General features: G+C 36.9%; 1 protein-coding gene across 3 annotated transcripts in view; it reads right to left on the bottom strand.

Moving 5' to 3' along the window:
- The window catches only part of cnst.L (consortin, connexin sorting protein L homeolog), a 66,847-nt gene that overhangs the window by 56,006 nt on the left and 4,301 nt on the right, over positions 1 to 6,540 (bottom strand). The window lies entirely within an intron of this gene.

Genomic DNA, 6,540 nt, shown 5'->3' on the forward strand with positions numbered 1-6,540 from the left:
TAATATATGTTTGAAAAGCATTTCCTTTATAAATCAGGCATTTCTTACATGTTATTAAGGGCAATACATGATTAAAATTTCCTCTGACATATTTCCACATGGATGCAATATTTTATTCAGAATGCCTGCAACCTGGGGTTTCTGTAAATTGGACCACCATACATGAAAGGAGACATTTTGTGTAAGAAATAAGAATGTACCAGTGCATTATACTCATTTAGATATAAAAGAATTGTGCTTAAAAAGTAGTGTTTCAGGCTGATTTATTGAATATTTCTCCCTTCCTCCCTTCCCTTCAACTTCCTGCTCCCTGAATTCCCAGGCTGTGCAGGGGAGCAGATGGCTCTCAGCACACTGAACTGTAGAACAGGAACCAATCAGCAGCTAGCAGGACCTGATAGAGAACTGAAGCCTGCCTGTGCTTGTGTGACTGCAGGGCTGTGATTGCCTGTCACCCTGCTGCTGTGCTTCTGGCAGGCACCATTAGGACACGCCCACCACTCATTTGAAACATTGACAAGAACCAGAGAACATCTATAGGGAGCTCCAATAAAGGGGATATTTTATAGGTAATATAATTTTTTTAAAAAATGTAAAAGCAACATCATATATTACGTATAATTGCCTACAAAATTAGGGTTTTTTTTCATGTATCCTATATGTCTCCTTTAAAAGATCAGTAACACCATAAAATGAAAGTGTTTTCAAGTAATACAAATATAATGTACTGTTGCCCTGCACTGGTAAAACTGGTGTTTTCTTCATAAACACTACTATAGTTTATAGAAATAAGCTGCCATGGCTAGGTTAGATAGCAGAAAAGCTTTATAGCAAACTACAGGTCTGAAATAAGCCTGAAAGTTGAAATATAATTAATCTTTTGTCAAGCACTATAAAATATAATGTACATTTAAATAATTAAGAATGCAATTAGTACACTCACAATACTAGTTCTTGTGTTAGGCATATATAGATAACACAACTGCATGCTAAGCATTTGTGTAGGTTAGAATATCAACTCTAATAAATGAAACCTAAGAAATATCTCCTGTGCAAGCAAAAAAACTAAAAGAAGGCCATAAAGCTAAATAAAGAATTGTATAAATAAATAAAAGGAGAATGGAGAATGCCCAGGGAGAACACAACAGATGATATGAATGATTGGCACTTCTCACATATTTTATTTATTGCACTTGGATATCACAGTGCATACTAAGGGCATTGGCATGGGAACATGGGAGGAAAAAAACGTTATTGACAAGGTATCGCATTCAATTTTGGTGTAAAGGATACAGACTACACATGTGAAATTAGCCTAAGAGAGAACGTCAGTGCCTTCCCCAAAATGTCTTTTAAAAACTGGCCTAATGAACAGTTTAGCAGCCCAAAACTACCACTGCACTTCAAAAGCATCAATATCTTTAATGGGAAAATTAATCATATTATGAACAAAAGAGTTCCTTCCGTAAAACAGACTGTGTATATTTCTTGTCTCTGCATTCTTCATACACTTTAGTAGAACAGCACATGCGGTGGGTGTTGTACAAACCTCTCCGGGTTGATGCATTTTTTTCTTTGAAGGAGCTTTAGCTCAGGTGAAAATGTAGCAATTCAATCACATGGGGGGAGCCTAAAGTATTGGCAGCAAATGAAAATCAAGGTTTCCTTGTCCTTTAAAATGTGCTTCCCTCCAAACAATTTCAGCCAATGCTCCTCTAACGTATAAATATTGACCATTCCATGGCAATAACATGCAGTTACTACAGTGAAGCGTGAAACAGTAACTGACAGGGACTGTAACAAATTGATTATTTATGACCTCTGTCGAATATTATACTCAACAAAGTCAAAGACAGCCAAACAATGTATGCTTATAGATCTTCCCATTAAAGCTCTGCAAATTCTATTATTTCAGATCTAAAATAACGGATCTTTCAGTAATTTTGGATCTTCATACCTTAGGTCTACTAGAGAATCATGTAAACATTAAATAAACTTAATAGGCATGTTTTGCCTGCAATAAGGATTAATTATAGATTAGTTGGAATCAAAAACAAGGTACTGTTTTATTATTATACAGAAAAAAAGTGAAGCATTTTCAAAATTTGGGATTATTTGGAAAAAATTAATGTTAAATGGCCTTTCTGTAATTCGGAGCTTTCTGGATAGCACGTTTCCAGATAATGGATACCATAATATTATTTTAATGGAAATAAATGTGTCAAACTTTATTTGTTGTGCATGTTATAAGGTTACTATAACAGTGTAAAAAAAAAAGTCTTGCATATGACTCCAATACTTAGAGCACCCTCGGCTATCTTGTTCATATAGCTCTTGGTCACAGACGCAAAGATAAAGTCGAACGAATCTATATTATACACGATTTTCTGACTGTGCGTGGATTGTCCTGAAATTTTTTGTGCTGTGGCAATCAGTCGTTTAGTCATTTGGACAGGTTAGAAGATTTGTAGGCTATCGATAATATTTCTGATGATATCAATGGGTGACTGTCACTACTATTTGTCGTACATAACTTTCGTATGGTTGCTGTCTTGGAATTAATGGCCAGAACATTGTCTGATTTGTTCTTTGGACTTTATTTAATCTGAATGATTAGTGGTAGGTCTGGAGATTGCAATGAACAAACGTGCATCGGACAGAAGGATATACTATATCTTTACATCTATAGCCAGCTTTAGGCTGGATGCATCTAGGAAACAAAACAACATGTAATATCTAGAAATGAGTTACATAATTGTAATCATTTACCATCTTTTTACAAAATTCTATAAACCAAAGCATTTATAACCTATATTAATAGCCAATCCTCTCTTTCTAAGGATGAGATTAGCAAATAGTAATAGTGTGCCCTTTGCCACCCAGGATGCTCATAGTTTATCCAAAGTAGGGCACACATAACCCTTCACTGTCCAATGTTCTTATTTCCACTGAGTTGATGGCACCCACAACCTTATCAGGCAAACACATAGTAGATTGTACATGTATGATTATTAGAAAAAAAAAAAAAAAAGATTCTCTTAAGAGTAAGAAATGGCTTAGCTCTTCCAACTAAGGGGTCTGTCAGTCAGCTGTTGCTGCATTGGAAACATTAGTTGTTTGGTTAGCAGCAAAATAATGCATAAATCAAAGTAGGCAGTGTTGGCCTGTGAACTAAAGTGATGTCAGCATATACCTCAGAAGGAATTAGACACAGAGAATGGGGGGATCTATAAAAAACCAAACTAAAGTGTTTTAGGGGCTTATACCACTTTAACCATTGCATCAACCATACAGTATAAATTAGACTACACACTGCGCAATTAGTGGTTTAGAAATTAATTCTATTGCTGAATTAAACAATCGTGTGCCTTTATTTGGAAGCTCAGAATTTAAAAAACATATTGCTTGTTAAAGGCAAGCCATGATTCTGCTCTGTGTCACAATATTTGGTCACCAGAAGGCACTGTTTTATATGAATAATAGCATACAGGGCTCTAAAAGTGCTGCGTATTTTTAGTAGCCAGAATACCTTTACCTGTGGATTTGCATTAAAAGTGATAAGCTTTTGTACCAGTACCCTGGGGGAGGCCTAAGTACCAATGGCAAACAGGTAGGCGACGAACTGAGTTTACAATGCAAATGTATATTGGTTTTGTGTAAACTATGAAAAGTAGCAGGGCAAGTGCTTGAACACTGAGGATTATGAACCCACAGGGCACTTTTCAGATACAATAAACATAATCCTTCTTTTTTAAGCAGTATTAATGGAAACTGAACCACTTCAACTCAATTGCAATATATTTTTATACAACAGATATCATTTAATTTAAAACAGTTTCATTTTGTTTCCAGTAACATACAAAACAAATGCAACAAAGAGAATAATAGCACGATCAATAAATATTAAAATACTAGGGACAATATACAGTATGTTGTTTTTTTGAGTCATGAATCGCTGGGATCACTGTAACATAACTTGCTTGGGTTTTGGGCCGGCCCGCACATCACTACTGAGAATTTCTCTTTGTTTGTGTCAGTGGAAAAGAAGTTCAGACATGATGAACTGTTGTGCTCTCTGGGGTCCCTGAACCAGAAGTAAACTGCCAGTGAAGGCTGCCATGCTGAGGCACATACATATTTGTATAGTAAGTGAGTGTTCCAGCTCGCTCATTATGCACATGCTTGAAGTAGGATCAGGGGTCTCTCAAACCAATCTATGTCACAGGTATGCACATAATGAATAAGGTAGGGGTCACAATTTTTCACAGTGTTTCGCCACAAAAATGATGCCCATAGACTTCAATGGGTGAAAAAAAATTTGTCCCACCACCTCACACGTCAAAGACTTCAATGTATTTTGGTGAATTTTCAACTAAGCAAAACGGATCAGATTCACCCATCACAGCACTATCATGAGCACATTTTATTTAAAATAATGTAAATATATGGAACATCTGTTTAACCTACATTGCAGGCAGCATAAAGCATGTATGTATAGGATCCCCTATCTGGAAACATTTTATCTAGAAACCTGAGAATAACAAAACTGCCATATCTTAGAGAGTCTATTAAGTGCAAATAATACTAATTTTTAAGATTGATTTCTTTTTTCTCTGTAATAAAACAGTTCCTTGTACTTTATGGCAACTCGCTGCATGCATCTATATTGGTGGCAAAACAAATCTATTGGGTTTATTTGATGTTGAAATGATTTTTAGCAGACATAAGGCATATAGATCCAAATAACGAAGAGATCCCTTATCCGCAACCCCAGTGGGTGCAAAGCATTCTGATAACAGATTTTCTAAGTGATGTGGGGGCCAGCCAGATACCCACAGGTTTACCCGCTGGTTCAGGCTGACCTTGCTCCGCCATTTGCGGGTGGGTTTGGGTTGAGCTCTTCTGCCTGCTCTCCCTGCCTGTAATCTTAGACTGCCGGCTTCCGGTATTATAGGCACATGCCTGCCAGCCCCTTTTGTGATGTCATCGGTGGGGCAGCAAGGGTCAATAAAAGGAGTAGATAAGCCGGGTATGGGTGGGAGCGGGTCGACCTGCACATCACTAGATTCTATACCTGTGTTAAATGTTATCTACTGAGCCATAAGTAAATTTAAAATTCTAAGTGGCCTGTGACAGGTGATGATACCTAAAATGGATGTGGCCTAGAAAATAAAATGCTGATGCACACTGCAATGTTCTGTTCTCTGAGAGGGCAATATTAAATGTGGGAGTGGCCAAAACAATGTGGCACACAGTCAGGCTCATTTATAAACACTGGGCAAATTTGACACTGAGCAGTATCCTATAGCAATCAGTGATTAGCTTTTTTCAGCCAGTTGTAGGATGAACACTGAAAGCAATCATCTGATTGGTTTCCATGGGTTACTGCCCAGGCACAAATTTGCTCAGTGTTTATAAATAACCCCAATATCACTTTTCTTTTTTGAGCCAACGTCAGGACCAGACTGGCAATCTGTTGATTCAGGCAAATGTCAGAGGAGCTGCTGTATGATTCCATAGAGGCATTGACAGTCACTAGGCATTGGGATAGTGGGGGACTGTTAGGGCCTCTGTGTACTTGAAATAATGGCCCATTTTGAATCACTGTCTGGATCTTGTCAATAGACAACAAGAAGAGGAAGCAGACCCTATAAATGCTCAAGGGGGTCGAGAGGGCTGATGTTTATGAAAACAAAGTTTTACTCTGGGGGCCAGTAACTTGGAGGAAATTGCACCAAATTTTCTCCTGATGTTCCCAAAAACTGCTTTTTTCCTCTATGTATGTTATTATTTGTGAAATAAAGAGGTTTAAAATACTAACCAGATGTATATTTTGCCATGGTCCTGCCTATAAATGGTCAATTCCAATTAGTCTGCCCCTTATGCAGTCCTGAACCAATCACTTATTGCTTTAGGTTGAGTATGTGACAGAAAGGCCTTGCACATGCCCCCATAGTGTAAAATTAACACTGCAATGCTTAACCCTTGTTATTAACACAGTAAATATTGTATCTCAAAGTAAAACAGACTCCTGTGCTTATATCCTTTCAGTACTTACTTTAACTTACTTTAACACATTTCCCTGATTTTATATTTTCCCGGGTTTCTACTGTGTATGTATATATATATATATATATATATATATATATATATATATATATATATATATATATATATATATATATATATATATATATATATATATATATAGAGAAAAATGCGGAACGCACACCTACAGCCAAAATAAAAGATTGGGTGCCAGTCTGGAAAAAAACTTGTACTGTGGGATGACGGCACACCAAAAAAAATGCAGCAACACAAATCTTAGCAAATAAGTAGGAGGTTTATTGGACTGAACCAACGTTTCAGTTCCTCACAGGAACTTTCATCAGGGAGTGAAAAGCTTTGTGCACAGTGAGACGCTTAAATTCTGAATATGGCGCTAAAAATGGTTGCAACCATTGTGTCAGTGTAAACAACCCAGTGATCGTGGCACCTAGAGGTGGATATATATAAATATGTATATGTATTGTATATCAA

The sequence above is a fragment of the Xenopus laevis genome, chromosome 5L (assembly GCF_017654675.1).
Source record: "Xenopus laevis strain J_2021 chromosome 5L, Xenopus_laevis_v10.1, whole genome shotgun sequence".
Classification (NCBI taxonomy): domain Eukaryota; kingdom Metazoa; phylum Chordata; class Amphibia; order Anura; family Pipidae; genus Xenopus; species Xenopus laevis.